The following is a 21,571-nucleotide window of genomic DNA, read 5'->3' as shown; positions in this document are numbered from 1 at the left end:
GTTATTCATTTTCTTATTGTTTAATTTTTTGAGTTCTTTGTATACTCTGGATATTAGGGCTCTATCTGAAGTGTGAGGAGTAAAAATTTGTTCCCAGGATGTAGGCTCCCTATTTACCTCTCTTATTGTTTCTCTTGCTGAGAAAAAACTTTTAAGTTTAATTAAGTCCCGTTTGTTGATTCTTGTTATTAACTCTTGTGCTATGGGTGTCCTATTAAGGAATTTGGAGCCCGACCCCACAATATGTAGATCGGAGCCAACTTTTTCTTCTATCAGACGCAGAGTCTCTGATTTGATATCAAGCTCCTTGATCCATTTTGAGTTAACTTTTGTGCATGGCGAGAGAAAGGGATTCAGTTTCATTTTGTTGCATATGGATTTCCAGTTTTCCCAACACCATTTGTTGAAGATGCTATCCTTCCTCCATTGCATGCTTTTAGCCCCTTTATCAAATATAAGATAGTTGTAACTTTGTGGATTAGTCTCTGTGTCCTCTATTCATTTACTGGTTCTAGTAGTTTCTTTGTAGATCCTTTTGGGTCTTCTTGGTATAGAATCATGTCGTCCGCAAATAGTGATAATTTAAGTTCTTCTTTTCCTATTTTTATGCCTTTAATTTCTTTTGTCTGTCTAATTGCTCTGGCTAGTATTTCAAGGACTAAATTAAATAGAAGTGGTGAGAGAGGGCATCCCTGTCTTGTTCCAGATTTTAGAGGGAATGCCTTCAACTTTTGTCCATTCAGAATGATGCTAGCCTGAGGCTTAGCATAGATAGCTTTTACAATGTCAAGGTAAGTTCCTGTTATCCCTAGTTTTTCTAATGTTTTGAACATAAAGGGATGCTGTACTTTGTCAAATGCTTTTTCTGCGTCTATCGAGATGATCATATGGTTCTTATCTTTAAGTCTATTGATGTGGTGAATAACATTTATTGATTTCCGTATATTGAACCATCCTTGCATCCCAGGGATGAATCCTACTTGATCATGGTGCACAATTTTTTTGATGTGTTTTTGTATTCGATTCGCCAGAATTTTATTGAGGATTTTTGCATCTAGCTTCATTAGAGATATTGGTCTGTAGTTTTCTTTCTTTGAGGTGTCTTTGTCTGGTTTCGGAATCAGGGTGATGTTGGCCTCATAGAATGAATCTGGAAGAGCTCCCTCTTTTTCTATTTCCTGAAATAACTTGAAAAGTATTGGTATTAATTCTTCTTTAAAGGTTTTGTAAAACTCCGCTGTATACCTATCCGGTCCTGGGCTTTTCTTGGTTGGTAGTCTTTTGATGGCTTCTTCAATTTCATCCATTGATATTGGTCTGTTCAAATTCTGTGTATCCTCCTGACTTAGTCTGGGCAAATCATATGACTTAAGAAATTTATCGATGTCTTCACTATCTTCTATTTTATTGGAATATAGGTTTTCAAAATAATTTCTATTTGTCTTCTGTATTTCTGTAGCATCTGTTGTGATATTGCCTTTTTCATCCCGTATGTTAGTAATTTAAATTCTCTCTCTTCTTCTCTTCATTAGCATGGCTAAAGGTCGGTCAATCTTATTTATTTTTTCAAAGAACCAACTTTTAGTTTTGTTAATTTTTTCAATAGTTTCTTTTGTTTCCATTTCATTGATTTCCGCTCTGATTTTAATTATTTCTTGCCTTCTGCTACATTTGCTGTTGGTTTGCTCTTCCTTTTATAGGGCTTTGAGATGAAGTGTGAGCTCATTTATTTGTTGGTTTTTTCTTTTTTTGAGGAATGACCACCAGGCAATGACTTTCCCTCTTAAAACTGCTTTCATTGTGTCCCATAGATTCTGATATGTTGTGTCTGTATTTTCATTTATCTCTAAGAACTTTTTTATTTCCTCCTTTATGTCTCCTGTAACCCATTGATCATTCAGTAACATATTGTTCATTTTCCATGTGATGTAGGATTTTTCCTTCCTTCTTTTATCATTGATTTCCAGTTTCATTCCATTATGATCAGATAAAATGCATGGTATTATCTCCACCCCTTTATATTTACTGAGGGTTGCCCTATGGCATAATATATGGTCTATCTTTGAGAAGGATCCATGTGCTGCTGAGAAAAAAGTATATCCATTTGATGATGGTTAATATATTCTATATATGTCAGTTAAGTCTAGGTTATTGATTGTGGTATTGAGCTCTATAGTTTCTTTATTCATCTTTTGTTTGGAGGATCTGTCCAATGGTGAGAGAGGTGTGTTGAAGTCACCCATAATTATTGTGTTGTGTTCTATTTGATTCTTGAACTTGAGGAGAGTTTCTTTTATGAATGTTGCAGCACCATTATTTAGTGCAGAAATATTGATAATTGTTATGTCTTGTTGGTGAGTGGTTCCTTTTAACAGTATATAATGTCCTTCCTTATCCCTTTTGATTAACTTAGTCTTGAAGTCGATTTTATTCTATATGAGGATTGCCACCCCTGCTTGCTTACGAGGACCGTGTGCGTGGTATATTTTTTCCCATCCTTTCACCTTCAGCCTGTGTATGTCTTTTCCAATCAGATGTGTCTCCTGGAGGCAGCATATTGTTGGATTTGTTTTTTAAATCCATGATACCAGCCTATGTCGCTTTATTGGAGAGTTTAAGCCATTAACATTCAGAGTTACTATTGATATATGGTTTGTACTTCCAGCCATGTTTGATTATTTATCCTTTTTTTAAAAAATTTAGTTTGTTTCTCCATGATTATCTTTCCCCTCACCCTCTGTCTTTACCGAGGCACTTCCCACTGATGGTTTTGGTTATTGTTTTTCATTTCTTCCTCGTGTAGTGCTTTGTTCAAAATGCTTTGCAATGCTGGTTTTCTGGCTACAAATTCTTTTAACTTTTGTTTATCATGAAAGATTCTTATTTCGTTGTCATACCTGAAGCTTAATTTTGCTGGATACAGAATTCTTGGTTGGCATCCATTGTCTTTCAGTGTTTGAAATACATTGTTCCATGACCTTCTTGCTTTCAGCGTCTGTGATAAGAAATCTGTTGTTAACCTTATTGGTTTACCCCTAAATGTAATCTGTCTCCTTTCTCTTGTAGCTTTTAATATTTTCTCTTTGTTCTGTATATTGGATGTCTTCATAACAATGTGTCTTGGCATTGGTCTACTGTGATTTTGTGTGCTGGGTGTCCTGTATGCATCTTCAATTTGTATATCTGTTTCCTTTTTTATTTCTGGAAAGTTTTCTGTAATTATTTCATTCAGCAGGTTACTCATTCCCTTGGTTTGAATCTCTGTACCTTCTTCTATCCCGATGACTCGTAAGTTTGGTTTTTTTATGTTATCCCATAACTCTTGGATGTTTTTCTCATGATTTTTTACCAGCCTTTCTGAGTTTGCTAGACTCTTTTCAAGATGATATATTTTGTCTTCATTATCTGACGTTCTGGCTTCTACTTGCTCCACTCTGTTAGTGATACTCTCAATTGAGTTTTTAATTTGGTTTATCGTTCCCTTCATTTCTAGAATTATTGTTTGATTATTTTTATAATCTCTATCTCCTGATAAAGATGCTTAACTTCTTCTTTTATCTGTTTATGTAATTCATTCTCAATGTGTTCTTTCGCTGCTTGAATTTACTGTCTCGTATCCTCTTTAAGGTTCCATTCCATCTGTCTAAGGTGTTCCTTGAGTTCTTTATATGACCATTTTTCTGATGACTCTAGGTCCTCCTGAATATTTAGGCTGTCCTGCATTGTTTGTACTCCTTTTCTTCCTTGCTTTTTCAAGTTGCTCATGTTACTTCTTGTTCTGTTTGACTGCTGAGTTACTGTTTACTCCTATAAATTTATTTGATGCTTGGGAGGAAAGGTATTAGAAGGGAAGGGAAGAAGTCACTAAAGAGAATCAGAGTAAGCAGGTAGAATTCAAGGAAGGGGGAATAAGAAAATTGAAAAGAAATGAAAAGACAAAAGAAGAAAAAAAATAGGAAATAAAAAATAAAAAAATAAAAAAATAATAATAATAAAATTAAAATTAAAATTAGAAGAAAAAAGATTTTTAAAAAATTGTAAAAAAAAATTAAAAAACAACAAGAAAGAAAAATGAAAATGAAAGAAAAAACCCAAATCAAAAAAAAGAGAAAAAAAACCCTAATAAATGCAGTCTTAGAGTTTGATTAACTTCTCTTCCAGTAGGTGGCGCTGTGCCCACCAGGCCAAGTTTCTCCTGTCAATATGCGGGAACCAATCACTGTGCAGCAGCTCCTCCTCCCAGACTGGGTGAGTCTCCAATCCTGAGTGCCTAGGGCCTCCTCTTGTGTCTAGTCACTTCCCCACTTTTCCTCTAGCCAGGCCCCTCTCACGGGTGCTGCTCACCACAATACTGGCTACACGCCAGGTCTGCTGCTCCCGGGAGCCCTGTTTTCATGAATGACTGGGCACACTCTCCCAGTTTGCCATTCCCTCAGACCCTAAATTTGTAGAGCTTGGGGCTGAGAATCCTCAGCGAATTTTGCTTGCCCAACGGTAGCCACGCCCCCGGTAGCTGGTGCAAGAGACCTCAGCTGTCAGCACTGGTGGGAGCGGTAGCCGGGAGTTCCGCGCCGCGGGTCCCGCGCAACCTCTGATTCCCTGGGTCTGGCTATCACGCTCACGGGAGAGCTGGGGGGGGGCCCTTACTGGAGAGCTGGGAGGTGCCCTTAAATTTTCCCCGATGTGTGGAGAGGGAAGGCTAGGGAATTACACACCTGTAGCCACAGGTTTCAATGAAGTTATCTCCTCTGCCGCAGTCTGGTGACTTCAGTTCTCTGCCATGGTGGTATCTCTTGCAAATGGTGACAGTTTGCTTCCCTTTGCTGGATGACCAATGCAAAGGGTGGGTCCTTACTGTCTCTCCCAAGCCCCGTTTCAAACCTGTGGCCACTACCTATGAAGGCTCCGTTGGCATTTACAGAAGGGCCGACCAGTTGTTTCAGCCGGATGGATTAGTGCTGAGTCACAGCTGTTTGTCTGCGGGAAGCAGGCGAACGGGAGCTTGAATTCAGCTGATTCGGGCTCAGTATGTGTTCTGAGAGGCCCAGACTGGTCGTCCCAGATCCACGTCAGTTCAGCATTGCCTAGTGATCCGCGCCGGGAGCGAGGGCAATGGAGGGCGGCGGCTAGAGCGCGCGGAGCTCCTCACAGCGGCCTCCGCTGCCCCGGCCACCGACTAGGCTATAAGAACTCTATCTCTCTCTCTATCTCTATCTCCTTTCTGTCATGAACTGAACAGCTTTCCTTCACCATCCCCTTCTGCAATGATATTCTGCCTTACCTTGGGTCCAGAGTTATTGAGTCAGTTGACCATGAATCGTATCTCTGAAACCATGAGCCAAAATAAGTTTTTGCCTCTCTTTAACTTGAATGAAACAGGTTCAGCAAGTTTCTTGGAGATTGAAAGTGACAATGTTCTTTGAAAAATAATACATATCAGCAGAGCATGGCGGTGCCCTCCTATAATTCCAGGTTCTTGGAAGGCTGAAATGGGAAGATCACAGGTTTGAGGCTAGCCTGTGTGACTGAAGAGCCTTTCACAAGAAAAGAAAAAAAAAATCGGCTGGGGATATAATTCAGTGGTAGAGAACCACTGGGTTCATTACTGAGTACTACAAAAACGTTCATTTTCCATTTTTAGAATTTATTGAGCATAAAAGTGCATTTTCTGAAAAATTTATTTACTAAGAATAGCATGTTAGCATCATGAAGAGATACTTTCTAAAAGTCAAAGGGTTTTCTCAGGAATGTATTTGTTAACAGTGTAACAACAACAACAACAACAACAAAACGATTATTTCTTTTGTTTTTCCTTAGTTCCTCTCTAATTCTGTTTTTTAAGAAGGGTATAAAAAGTTCATGTTTCTTTGTGAACCTTGTTTATTGTAAAATTTTTAGTAAATTAAAAAAAAGAGAGGTGCATGAAAAAGAAATAAGAAAGAGGTGGGGAAAGAGATGGAGGAAAGGAAAAGAGAAGGAGAGAGGAAGAGTTGGGGCAATGAGGAAAGGAGCTCATACTGGTAAATCTTTGGAAAATTTCAGGTCATGTACCCAGTCTGAACTGCACCATTGTTAATTCTTTCAGGAAAATGTGCTATGAAAGAAGCTGTCATTTTCTATTTAATTCCACACACTTCCCCAGCAATACACTACTGCAGAGAACTGACAAAAGATTCCCGTTCTTCTGAGGCTTATGAGTTCATGGAGCAAAGAGGAACTAAACTAAGCAATATGGGTAAGATTAGTTAATGTTATTGCATTTTGTGTTGGAAAGTGCTGTGGAAAAAAGTAAAACATGATAATGAAGGAGACAAGGCAGAGAAAAAAAAAAATCATTCTATTTAGCCTGGTCAGGATCAGGCTCATTGAGAAGTGAATTATAAATGAAGCTTTGAAATGGGTTAGGGAGTTAGTCCTAGAAAACTGGGGAAGAGTGGCTCAGTAAATAGCAGCAGGATCCAAAAGTAGGGATGTTTGTTTGAAGGAGAGCAAGGAGGCATGTGTAATCTTATAGGACAAAATAAGGGGCTTAGAGGAACAAGTGCATTGTTTTGTTTTTAATATTTCTTTAGTTGTAGTTGGTGACAATACCTTTATTTTATTAATTTATTTTTATGTGGTGCTGAGGATGAAACCCAGTAGCTCACACATGCTAGGAAAATGGTCTACCACTGAGCCACAACCCCAAGCCCTAAGTGCAGGGATTTTGAAGAAAACAGTGAAATTAACTCAGATTTCTCTGACTGCTATATTAAGAAGCATTTGTGTTTGTGTGAATAAATGTGTTTTAAATGTGTACACATAGTTATTTATTTATGTCTTTGGGGACTAAAATCTAGATATAGATGGAGAAACAAATCTGAAATGTATAATTTGATAGTTTTGAAAAATATATACACTGATATAATCACCACCTAAATTAAAACCTAGAACTATTACAGGGCTGAGACCTGCTGCCTACAAGCATGCATCTTTCATTTGTCTTTGTTAGTTTAAAACCTTCAAGGATGAAGGTAAACGAAGACATTTTCAGATAAATGCCAACTAAATGAATCATCAGCCAGCATATTTGAAATTCAAGAAAGTTGATACATGTATTTCTTCAGGCTGAAAGAAAATGTTGCCACATATAAATTTGAATATAGAAGGAAAAAGAAACAATACTGGAAATGGTGAAGACTTTCAAAATATGAAATTAGGACAATGAAAATATAATTTAAAGAACTGATGAATCACATTTTTAAGTTTCATTTGCCATAATAAGGAGGTTGATGCATTAAACTTAATTTACTGGCTTTGGAATCAGAAAAGAGTGTGCTCAAGTGTTAGAATATGAACTTACAAGGTATGTTCCTTAGGGCAGGAGGTATCCCTAAGCCCATTTTTTTTTCTCCTTTGTAACTTAGGGATAAAAAGAGTAACTCTTTTGCATTTAAAAATGCTATTCATTTTTATTTCCACCTGTTTGTATTGAATCAATCTGACCATATGTTTATCTATTTAATCAGTATTAAAAAACTACCTTGCCAGGTGCCTTAGTGCATGCCTGTAATCCCATTGGCTCTGGAGGCTGAGGCAGAAGGATCACAATTTCAAAGCCAGCCTCAACTAAAGTGAGGCACTAAAGAACTCAGTGAGACCTTGTCTTTAAATAGGGCTGTGGATATAACTCAGTGGTCAAGTGCCCCTGAGTTAGTCCCCAGTGCAGAAAAAAAAATTACACTGTTTCTTAATAATTTTATCACACATTTAAAAAAATATCCATGTCTATCTTTACAATTTTATTTGAGCATTTATAATTTTGTGTAAACATTAATGGCTGAATATTTTTTCTAAATAAGTATAGCTGATCTCAAGTATCATATGTATCATTTGAATAATTCACTCTTAGGTATTTTAAATTTCACTTCAATTTCCTCTCTGCTTTATCAATGATTTTGAATTGATTTAACATTTATGAACCTGTAGATTCTTTTGAGATTCTTTAGTTTTTACTTCTAACTTAATTAGAAGCTAGTTCTAGAGTAAGGTCTATAACTTTGTCCTAACTATCTTTAATCAACATCCCATACAAATCTCAAATCCAATAGGTTCATCTCCAAATGCATTATTTATTTAATCACTCATTCTCTGCAAAATGATGTACTACTCTTTTCCCTATAGTAACAATCAAAAAAAAAAAAAAAAAAAGACATCCCCTTTCATGTGATAACTCTGGCCACCTTGGAGTTTCTTCATCTCTTTGACCTCACCACATCAATATAGCCACCACATCTTTTCATTCATGTTTATTTAACATCTTTTCCTCTATGCTTCTGCTCTAGTTTCAGTTTTCATTACCTTTTACCTAAAATCTTCCATATTGTTTATCTCGAATCTTACCACCATATTCTTATTCAAAAAAATCTACTTATTTTTTTCTAAAATAAAATTTTGATTATGTCAGTTTCAATTTTGATTTTCTTTAGTGGATAAATTTAAAAAATCATTTAAGATGACAGCTGAGAGCTTTTCAGGATCAGTTCCTCTCTTTCTATGTCACAGTTGGGAAAAGGGGTAGTTGACCTCTCCATATTTCTTATTTCTCAATTCTGTGATTATTCTCTAATATTTAAGTCTTATGTCTACAATTAACCTTTAGGGTTCAGGCTATGGGACAGAGAACTGTGTCATTTATATGGTTTGCCACATTTTATTGGAATCACAACTCCCATTGGTTTCTCAGGTGGCAAGAAATAATGAAATTCATCATCATCTTACTTTTCATTTAACTCCTCAAGCAGATCTTTAGACCAATGGTCTAAACTGTAATGACTCAACTTTAGAAAAGTTTTATCCTAATTTAAAATAACTATAATTTAAGCACTTTATATTTCTAAGGCAAAATAAGTGGTTAGACCATTTTAACTCTTCCTTTTGTTAAAAAGCTTGAAGAAGAACTTTAATATTCATAGTACCCCTACAAGAATGCATTCCTTCATTTGTCTTTGTTAGTTTCAATAACATTTGTTTTATTTATAATTATTTCAAAATATAGCATTGATTCATATGAATATCAACAATAACACATTATAATTTTGTTTTATTATTTTATTTTTTCAGTTCTGGAGATTGAACTCAGGGCCTCACACATTCCAGACAAGTGATCTGCTACTTGGGTACAGCTCTAGACAGCATTTTATTTTTAAATAAAATTATAATTTATCAAATATTGTCTTTATCAAACTGTAAACCATGATTTCTTGTGTATAACTAAGCCATGTTATTGGGTAATTTAGGGTACATTTTTCTAAAGCACTGATTTTATCCACACACACACACAAAAAAAAAACACTTTGGGAAAATATTATATTAAACTATATTAAACGATTAATGATTTTGCTCTATTAGAATCAAACACTCAAATGTAATACAAAGAGCCACTGTGGAGACTTCTACTCATCATCATCATTATTATTTTTGCTTTTATTGCACATTTCAAGCCACACACAAAGATCTGGAGCACAGATGGATTTGCCTCTTATATTGAGTTTATATCAAGTGAAAATATTTGATAAAGACTATAATGGATGGAGAAGGTCTATTCTTTTCTCAGGCACCTTGTTAATCTTACTTTGATAGTTTTGATGAAGGAATATAAAGTGATAATAAGAAATAAAGGATTTAAAAGTTTTGATTCCAACTTCAGATTTCAGTTTGACTTCAAAGGATACATAAATGAATTGTGCGTTACTGTAAAAGAAAAAACTAGACGTGTCTACTGTATCAGAAGAAAGGAAGCACACCTTTACTTTCTGAATCTCCATTTATGTCTCTTATATTAGGCAGTTATGACTTTATATGTAACCTAGTGCTTTATTTCTTGCATAGATATACTGTACAGGTGTAATTTTGGTGATCTTTAATTTTAACTACATTTGTCCATATTTAATTCATAGAAAAGTATTCTTCAAATTCCTTACAAATTTACTCTGTTGTCACATTGATTTGGAGGGGTTCTAATTTAATTCACTTCTCCTCAGACATCAATAAGCATCCCTAGTCGACATCACAGGTGTTTAAGAACTTTTAAAACATGTACAATTTCTTCTTTAATCTTTTTTTCCTTATCTAAATTGCTTCCATCACATCAATTATTTTACATGGAAAACATTTTGAATCTCTTTAATGAGCTAACCTAGTCTCCTTTCTATGCATTTTAGATCAGGCAAAGATGCTCTTAAACTATAACACCTACAAATGAATATGATGCTCAGCATGTAGCTTATACAGTAAAGATTAGTGTTTATACAAGATTTTTCTCCTCCTATATCCCATATGTTAAAAAATATGATTATACCTTTGTTCTCAGTTCAGAATAGTTATACACTGATGGTCTTCTATATCCATTTTAACTCATTTTAATGACCTTTTTCCTACTCATCTGTGATTCTTAAAATGTTACATTTGTAAATTGGCTTAATATAATTTAGATTACCATAGTAGAAAATCACTTGACTCATTCCAAATTAAAGTGCTGGAAAAAATGGAAGCTGTAGTTATTTTAGTTGCTCCACCCTGAACCTAGCAATTAAAAATAATTGCCACATTTTCCATTTTTTAAAGTTACTCAGTCTGGATGTGACTGCATTTCTGGTCTTTTAAAATAAAAAAGAGAAAAATACATTACTTCTAATTATTATGATAGTTTAAAATAATAAAAATAGCTTGATTTGGGTAAAAATCAGGTTTTTAGCTTTTTTGTTTAGCTCAACATACTTTTTCAAATGTTTCAAAAGACCTTAATTTTATCTAATTTAGTTTTGACTAGAAGTAAGTGGTGGTTTATTTATCAATAAGAATGTTCAATCAGAAATGGTTCAAAATTCCATAGTGAGTTAGAGGGAATGCAGGACCTATCTGAACCCTACAGAGTCAGCTTCCTAAATAACCATTATCTACTAAGACAGGTCCACAGCCAACCCAGTCCATCATAAAATTAACAGTAAAATAACAGTCACATTTTTGTAATGAGCAAATTGCTAAAGGTTCTCATTTTAAACCACAAAACAAAAAATTATTTGTATGTAACAAGTGCCAGCATAAGATTTATTGAAAGCTCATCTTAGAAGAACATTTGTAGTTGCCATTAAAACAAGCAAGTTCAGTAGAAAAAAAAATTGTACTACTAGAGAATCTTTCATGTGAATTTTAACATTGACATATAAGTTATGAATTTTTAACTTGGGGAGTGGATCTATACATACATTTCTTTAAAAATGTTCATGTCATAGGCTATAAATGTTCCCCTTAGTTTAGTTTCATCTAGATGTGCTGAATGGGTTCTCTTGTTAAATTTATCTTTATATTTGGATATCCTTTAAAGAATTTTGGTAACACCATTCACGTATGACCTACTGCCAATTCTTGCAGTTTAAAAAGTACCTATAAGTGAAATGAAAGAACACAAAGTTCTACAAAATAAATGTTTGAAATGCAAAATAATCTAGTTCTTTAATCAAACATTTATTAAGTTCCAACATGGATCTGGCACTCAGTGAGACCCTAGATCACAGTGCTTACAATAAGTTTCCATGCCAGGAAGTGTGGATGACTCAGGAGCTGTTGGTCCAGTCAAATTGGTTTAAAATATTAAAAACAAAACAAACAAACAAACCTTTTGACTTGGCTTTTTATTTCAAATTGATGATTACTTTCTAGCCATATCTATTTTGGAACTGAAGGAAAAGTTGAAGAAATATTGTCTTAACTTGTTTAAAAAGGAACAGATCATTTAAAAAATGATAAATCATTAAAACAACAAATATATATTATTTCCTTTAGTCTTTCCCAAAAATTATAAATTTGATACTTCCATTATTCCTGTTTTGTAGGTGGGGTAACTAAGGACATAGAAAATGTAAAAACATACTAAACATTTCACAGCTAAGTGGTAGAAAAGGCTTTGAGTCTGACTCACTGAAGGGTCTGAGCCTTTTATCATTATACCATTCTCACTCTTTTAATAAATAAGCTAAGGTACTTATTATTATTAATGACAATTATGATGTTTTATTTGATATAATATTTTCTCATTTATCATCTATTATGACATAGGTATTCAAGTAACCTTTAAAATGAATGAATGAAATATTCGAAAGCTGTGGGGAAAATGACAGCAATTTCAAATTTAGACTACTAATTATTATATGTGTAATACTTTACTTTCATCAAATTATTTTATTTCCTTAATATTTTTTCAAGTTATGGTTAAGAAGTAATTTCCCTTTGACCATTCTTCATGTAGACATTTGAGATATTAGGTAGATCTGACTTTCCACTGTAACTCCACATTATCTTCCATTTATCTCAAATTGCTTTATATTACTTTCTTTTTAAATTAACTTCATGAAGATTACATGAGAAAAGACTACAGGTTCTGGAAATAACACTCAACTTGAAATTTTGAGATTGATTTTGTTTTTCACATCTTGAACTAACATAAGGTATGAGCACAATGATTTTGCTAAGCTCACTGAAAACTTACATTAAGTATAAACATTTGCAAAATATTTTTTCTGCTGTAAATATAATTATTAAAAAATAAGTATTTAAAAATAAATTTTTAAAAAGATTGTTTAAGCAAATAAGTTGTTCCTCTTTATTAATTCAAAAAAGATATTTTTATAAATGGGCCAAAACCTTAAGCGGACAATTTACTAATGGTGATAGATAGATGGTAGGAAGTATGTACAGTGATGCTCCATATTATCTTTGGAAAAATGCAAATTTAAAAAACGCTGAGATATGACTACATACCAAAACACCCAAACACTGACAAGAGCCAGTGCTGGTGAGGATGTGGAGCAACACCACATTCTTTGTGGTAGAAATGAAAAATGGTACAGTCACTTTGAAAGGCATTTGGTGGTTTCCTACACAATTTAACATACTCTTCCCACATGAAGAGTGGAGTTGTGTTCCCTGGTAGTTACCCAAGGAAATTGAAAACTTATATCCACATAGAAACTGCATGTGGGCTAACTGCCAAATCTTGGAAACCACAATAATGTACTTCTGTAGGTGAATGGATAAATACATTGGTACCACCAGATAATGATACATGATTCAGCACTAAAAAGAAATGAGCTCTCAAGCCAGGAAGAGGCATGCAGGAAACTTCATTGCATACTAAAAAGTGAGAGTAGCTAAGCTGAAGAGGTTATCTACTACATGTTTCCAGTTATGTGATATTCTGGGAAAGGCAAAATAATGATGACAATATATTGATTAATGATTGTCAGCAGTTGAGATGTTGAAGTAGGCAGAAAGCAAAGGAGTTTTAGAGTAGGGGGAACTACTCCATATGATATAATGAGGTATATGTGCCATTGTAAATTTGTCCATACTCTTAGAATATACAACAAGGATTATCCCTACTATTAGCTGTGGACTCTAGGTGATAATTTCCTTACCAGTATAAATTCATCAATTGTAATAAATCCACCTCTTTGGGAGGTTGTTGATACAGAGGGAGACTATGTATGTGTAAGGGCTGGAGCATACAGAAAAGCCTGTATCTTCTGCTCATTCTTCCTGTGAATTTAAATTGCTTTAAAAAATAGTCTATTAAGGTGAAAAGAAAAGAAAATTAAAATCACATTTAAAAACGATATCCAATCTTAGTATTAAAAGTCACTGAAAAACATAGTAGGAAACATTGGGTTGGAAAAGCTGTTAAATCTTGATGAGAAAGAGGCTGAATATATACAATGTGAGAAGAATGTTTGGAAATGGAAATTGAAGGAGGTACACATGAGATGAAAGCCTTTCCCCATTGCTGGCTGATAATAGAAAGAATTGAGATCACACAGAGTATACTATGCTCAATAACTTATTTTCTATTTATTCTTCTTTACTATATTAAGTTTATGATTATTATCTTTTATTTAAAATGTGTTAAACTCTACTTATTTTCATTAGAAATGTTTCTTTAAAGTATTTTATAATTTTACAATATTGTTATAAATTAAGGATTGTAACTGTTCAAAATCTGTAATGTAAATATTTTCTAGTGTCCTATTAAGTCAGTAATGAATGTGGAACATGTATGTAAAATCAAAATAATATACTAATATAAAGAAAACTAAAAAAAATTTCATTTCACTGAAGAATCATATTTATTGATTTCATCCTTCTACCTGTACCAATACAGGATATAGAAAGAATGACAGAAACACTTGAATTGCTTTGAAAAAACAAATAGTTTGAAGCAAAGGAAAAGTATGACAAAATGAAATAATATATTAGGTTAGGTCTGTTTATATCCTTAAAAGTATAATTACTAGTTAGCCCGGAGTGGTGGCACATTCCTGTAATCCCAGCCACTTGGGAGGCTGAGGCAGGAGGACCACAAGTTCAAAGCCAGCCTCAGCAATAGCAAAGTACTAAGCAACTCAGTGAGACCCTGTCTCTAAATAAAATACAAAATAAGTCTGATGATGTGGCACAGTGGTTGAGTACTCCTGAGTTCAATCCCCAGTACCATAAGTACTAGTTAGAAATTAAGCTATATAGATTTTGTTACATCCTTATGTGTTCACTCAGTAATTTTCTTCATATTGATTTCTTTTTCTTTTATAATGACATAATATATGAGGTTGTCATACAGCCATTTTACAAAAATTTTCTGACCAAAATTTTTTAGTTTATGAAGAAAAACATAGTCATAAGTGTCTAATGCTTTTAAAATTATAATTATGCATTAGAGAAAATTTTTCTGAATTGAAAAAAAATAATTTAGATTGCCTAAATTTGGAATATAAGGCAAGGAATCCAAATTAAGTTACAGTTTATGAAATGACTTTTTTCCAATTACATTTTTGGTAGGAAAGAAAAGTAATATTTTTGTCTATTCTTATCTACCAGTCATAAAGATAATGCTTGGTGGAGAAGATAAGGGTACTGAACAATAGAAATTATAGACTTATTTGAAATTACAGAATCCATGATATTTTGGAATTACTGACCCAAGATGACTCAATAACCAATTAACTCTGAAATTCCCTAAAAGGTCCATAGTTTCCAAGAATTGTCTTGGTTTATGGCAGAAAATATTAGTAACATGAATATGTAATTTGTAAAAGGAAAACTAGAAGTGTGAAGAGTGTACATAAAATTTTTCAAATTATTAATAATAGAATGTTCAATACATGATGGAAGGCGTGTCAAAATTGTACAGGTGTTGGGGGCCTGAATGAATTATGGGTTAATTTGAGCCATCTCAAAGCAGATCCTCTGAGATCTCTTGGTGAAATCCCACTGATTGGAGACTGTTCACTTTATGCTGACACCTTGCCCATTGGCTCAGACCACCCTGGGTTCCAACGCTTCAGTCCAGAAGTAGAGGAGGTGGAGGAGGTGGGCGTAACCTGCTAAGCCCCAACCAAGTTGCTTTTGCCATCCTGGTTCTGTTTTTCTCAGGAAGTTCTCACACTGGATCCCACTGGGGTTCCTACTCATATAAATAAAGCATGTGAGCTCAATTTGGTTGTTAAATCAAGTCTAGATCAGAGCTGGATCATCCCACCCTGCCCCAGCTTTTCACTTATTTCTGTGTCTTGTCTTTATTTCTTAAATTTATCATTCCTTAAATATTTCTAATCTGACTCTCCTCCCTTGGGGAAACTGAGTAAATTTTGGCAGGTCATGATATAAAGGAGCCAGCTTAAAGATGTTCCATGACCAAATCTTAAAAAAAAAAAAAAAATGAACAACAATAAAACAATGGATTATAATCCTAGAAAAAAATAAATAAATATGAGTCTATGTTGATGAAGAAATAATTGAATAAATAAATAAATGGGGGTGAAGGAAAAGCTCTTCCTTACAGAATTCCACTCAACAAATGGAGGATGATATGTAAATATAAAATCAACATCTAGTGAACACCACAGTAATGTGTGTTGCCAGAAAACATTATCAAAAGATGCTAAAATTAATGAGTTAAAGTATGATAAAAAATAGGTTTATTGCATAGACTGGAACCATCCCCCAAGAATATACTTATTAACAATGAAGAAAAGTATTATTCTGGAAAAACTTGTTAATTCTATCTTAACCAAAAGGTCAATGTTACTGTCACTGACAATAAGACATATTAGTATGATGTACTGCCTGATCTTAAGCACGGAGAAAAACACAATGTCATACCTGTGGTGTTTTGTCTAAACTGTAGAACCTTAATTTATTCATGGAAATAGAAAAGAAAACCCAAAGCCAGAAACATCTACAAAATAAATAAATAGTATGATTGAAACATGTCCAAATCATGAAAGACAAACCTCTTTCCTGATTAGAGAAGTCAGGTGCCATGAAACTAAATGCAATATGGAACTTGTACCTGATAAAAACCACATTAGCAGAATTGATCATTCTAAATTAGTTTCTACTATTGTGTCAATACCAGTTGCCTGCAATTTGATTTTATATTAGCCTTTGGGGTCAGCTGAGTTAATCTATAGGGGAACTATTTTTATAATCCCCAACTTTTAATTTTTCTCTATTTCAAATACAAAGCTAAAAAGTCAATAAATTTTAAAAAACAAAATCTTACCTTTGAGATTTTAATATCTTTAATCATATTCTTTGATGACTATCTATGCTACTTTTCCTAAACTACTGAAAAAATTTTAATTTATCCTACTAACTAGCCAATAAGGGAAAAATAATCAGATCAATAAAAATATTTCTGAAAAGTCTTTCCTAAGCATTTAAGTAGATGCTACAGAAGTAATGCAATAGGGACTGATCCTAGAAAAGTTTACAACTTTATGAAGAACACTCAGGATTGTGTCATTGGAAAGTTAAATTACAATATGATGCAGAAATGTAGTATGTCAATAAATGTGGTTGTGCAGAGGAAGCTGCAGCTATACCCTGTTAACTGAAAAAAAAAAAAAAAAAAAAAAACCAAAAAAAACCACCAGGTTCAGTTGATTTGAGTTAAGTGAGGTGGAAATATATCTAAATGTATGTAAATGCTGAAACTATGATTTGGAGTATAGAATTAGGTACTCAGACTTTAGAAAACTAAATAGTCCACAGAAGTCGGAATGAATATTCTTATGGTAATACTAATTACAATAACTTTAGGTACAATTTATTATGAAATTACTATGTCTAGTTTCAGAAAATCTTTTAATCCTCACAACAGGATATGAGGTGTTGTCTATTATTTAATTCACTTTTACAAAGGAGGAACAGCTCTTTAAACATGATGTTAATTGTTGAAGATCGCACCATAGATAATGTAATGGAACAATAAGTCTGACTCTAGAGCCACATTTCCCTAAAGAAAAGACATCCTGCACTGGAGATTAAACTTGTTTCTTTTTCTGAGGAGATGTAGACCAGAGAGGTGGAAGGATTCTACGTTGTGAATGATTTATAAGTAATCATGCTCTTTTGTCTGAATTGGATGGTAATCATAGCTGTAGTGTTTGTGGGTCATATAGGAAAAGCTACCAGACCACTCCATGTAAAAAAAAAAAAATGGCCTGAACTTTCTTGGAAGTAATCAAACTTAACAATAGTCTAGGCAGACAAAGCAATCAGCTCTTCTGAATTTGAGGACCTAAAATGAGCAGATGCCTGGACCCGGAGAGGGAATGGGAGATTGAAAAGTGGTTGAATCTCTACGTAAAATTAAGTTCTATACCTGACTTTTTCTATCCTAATTTCAGGGAACACTCTAGGAATGGAGAGTCACAGGAGTCTATAATCAAGGGAAAGGTCTTACGAGTTCAGCTGCAGACATATTGAATATGAGATTGATCTGGGACATCTGAGTGCAGGTTTTAGGCAACTTATATTACCACAAAAGAGTGACTTGGGGATTAGATACAGATGTGGTAGTCATTGGTAGATTAACAAGCAAAATATTAGCAAGCATAACAAGCTATTAGCAGGCACAGTCTAATCCACACCATCTGATCCCTAAACCCAGTGAAAACCTAGCAATCTGTGCAAACATATCTTTCTTGAAAGTTTATATAGCAATAATGAAGGGCAGATAATTAAAAGGACTCACCCAGCTCTGGAGAACTTAGAAATATCCATAGACAATTCTATCACAAAGTTCAAGAAAGTAAAGATACAGGACAGCAGGAGAAAGAAACGCAGTTCATTACGGACATGTCTTCTAACACCTAGGTGCAGATCTCCGAGTCCTTTCTTACTTAGATGGAGTATTATTATTTTTTTTTAACACACATGTGACATGCCTTGGTTCAGGCAACCAAAGCACAAGTGGACTGAGGAGCTACTTTCCACGGAGAAGCTTTCACTTTCAAGCTGTAATTCTTTACAAGATCTCTGGAATCCTCCCTCTGTACTACCTGACCTTCACCCTCTATCATATAATCTCAGCTCTTCTTCTCTGAACAGCTTACTGGAGATTTTTACTGGAGGCTTCTGAATTCTTCAAGTCAATGTCACTTCTGAACCTTGGTCATCCTGAGACCCTTAGCTACTCTGTGCCTCGTGCTCTTTGGTGGTGACCTTGTTAGCAGCCATGCTCAATTTGGAGTATGAGAATATGTCCCCTGTTACGTGACTCAGCTTAACTGCTCCCTTGCAGAACCCTTCACCACATTCTGGGTAGAGTCCTACTCTGTCTACAAAGGAGTTCATGTGTGCTATTTTTGAAATCCATGTTTGTAGGAATCATCATTTTCTCTCATCACTCCTGCTTCATTGATTTAAACCTGTTTTCTACTATCTGGTGGGTGATTTGGGCCTCACAGAACGTTTTCAGGGAGGTTTCCTGCCACAAAATTTTACTTCAGATGTCATTCAAGTTTGCTTGTGGGTTTGCTTTAATTTCGTCATTCTGTCTGTTTTATCTGGGGTTTAGTGGGAGAAAGGAAAAGAGAGGTAGAAAGCAGAACTTTCACGTTCTCCTGACAGAATTTGAACCATCAGTTTAGTCAAATTTTGTACTTCATGTTGTCCTAGGAAGTGACACATTTCACCAAGCTTTCAAGTTCTTCTGACACTTCCGTGTCTCTTTCAAAGGAATTGTGGCTCATTATAATAAAATCTACATTTGATTTCAAAAGGACTTTATTTTATTATTATTTTTTTTATTTTCTACTTTTAGTGCTGGAGATTGAACCCAGGAGAACTTCACCATTGTCACATCCCTTTCCCATTTTTAATTTTTTATTTTGGGACAAGGTCTCACTAAGTTGCCTAGGACCTCACTAAGTTGCTGAGGCTGGCCTTGAACTTAAGATCCTCCTGCCTCAGCCTTCCAAGTCACTAGGATTACAGGCATGTATCACCACACCCAGTAAAAGGAACTTATTTTTAATTATATAAATTGGGCTTTTAATAAATTATGTTTTTAAAATGAATTCATGATTTTTGAAGCAAAAGAACTTCTTTATTTGTGCATATGTGATGGAGACAATTCACTTAAGTATGTATGTGTCTATGGACACTTATTTATTGGTACTTATACATATGAATGGTAAAACAAGCTTAGGTCCTAACTTTTAAATCGGTATTCTGCATATAAAAATATTTACCTCTTTTTTTCAAATGTATCATATTCAACGGAACCATAATACACACACACACACACATATATATGTATATATATACATATATATATGAATATATATTAACATATGTATATGTATATACACATATGTGAATAAATGTGTATACACAAACACCCGCACACACAAACACACACAGACACATAATTTGCCTTTATAGAGCAGTGAAGATATACTCTAACTTTGGTAATGGACTGACCCTGTTACCCAAAATTTTATTGCTCTTTTCCTAAGAGAGGGACATGCAAAAATGGATATCTTTTTCCATTCCATGTCATGAAGCCAGACTACCAAGGCTGAGCACCAATCACACGAATTTATTCTGTGACCAAAAATGGAGAACCTAGATTACAAATCAATTACCCATTGGGGTAGAGGGAGTCATAAGTAAAAGATTGAGGGTCATGGTTAAGGTAATAGAGGGGGGTAATATACATGTCTTTTCTTGGATAGATGAAAATTTTGTAGTAATTTCAGTACTGCATCTTTTTTGTTTCTTTTACAGCTCTTTCTGGCCATAGTAATGGTATTTTCACCTATCATTGTGCTGATGGGATTCGTCTTTCATACAGACGGCATAATAGTGGGGTTCTGAATCAATTAGAGGCCAGTTAGGAGGCCTTCTTAGATTGAGCTGGTTTCTACTGATCTGGCCACTGAGGGCTCTGAGCTCTTAAACATCCTGTTCTTAAGAATAAGCAGAGTTAGGGTTTGGGCAAGTGTTCAGCTAGGCTATATAATTATTATGCTGGATAACAATATCATTTTAACTAGATATGGATACTAAGAACATATGTGTGCTTAAAAAAAATCCATGAGTTTACAGTATTACCTAACCCATTTTTTTAAAGTAGCATAATATTTCAGCTTCACATTTTCTTTTAATGCAACAAGAGAAAAATTGCAGTCCGGCATGAAAAACACAACAAAGAAAGATATCTTTTATCTCCTGTCAGGAAACATTTTTGAAAACAAACATTCAACCTAGTGCAACTTCAAAGAAGCAATCATTTGAGCAAGAAAAATTCAAAACTGTATGGTCTAACTATTTATCATTACAGCAATGACTCTGCATTTAAAATGAGAATCATCTCAGATCCACTTATATTTTAAAACACTTAACTGGGCAATTAAGCTTCATCAAAACATTTTTTTTTTGTATTTGGTATTTGAGAAACAATACCATATGCTAGGATGCACATTATTAGACCTAAACAATATTTGGAAATAGTTTGTCTCTATTCTGACAATAAATTTAGATTGATGTACTTTTATTTTTAAATATCCCAAGATATTGTGCTTATACAATTCTTTTAAGTGAAAATACTGCAGTACCTCATCAGGAGTTATACAGAAACCTGGACTGAACAAATTAGTATTTGATATATTTTGTTTAAATCACTGACAATGTGGTCATATAGTATGTTAGCAAAATAAATGTATTTGAAATTACAGTAGAACACATTAGTTAGGAAGACGTTTTCTCCAGCCTATTCATTTCAAAGTATTGTAGCAAATTCTAAGGAACTTGGTCAAGAACTGGATAGTTGCTGAGCTTCAAAGATCAGGGCTATGCCATCCTCGACAGAGGTCAGTGTTCCTGACTATGGACAGAAACCTTAAAATAAAAAGCACTGCTATGAACGTGCAAGAGAGCATGTTTTAAGGCATTCCTTAAAGTCACAAAGCCAGAATTAGCTTATGAAGGAGATATTGAAGAAAAGATGACTTAATTCATATAAAATTAGTTTGGTTTAAATGTAAGATCTAGGCATTTTTCTAAGTTTTCCTCAATGTATTTATCTGTATCATACTGCTTTTCCTCATTAATGTATAAATAATGTTGTTATAGTGTCTCATTATTCTATTTCTATGCTTTCATTCAGATTGGTAACATCAGGAGCAAATGCATAGTAACTGGCACATGCATAAGACCTCAAATAAAGCAAGTCAATTTATGTTTTTTT

This window comes from Spermophilus citellus (assembly GCF_964194105.1).
Source record: "Spermophilus citellus genome assembly, chromosome: 16".
Classification (NCBI taxonomy): domain Eukaryota; kingdom Metazoa; phylum Chordata; class Mammalia; order Rodentia; family Sciuridae; genus Spermophilus; species Spermophilus citellus.
The sequence above is the reverse complement of the archived record's forward strand: the minus strand, read 5'-3'. Positions refer to the sequence as shown.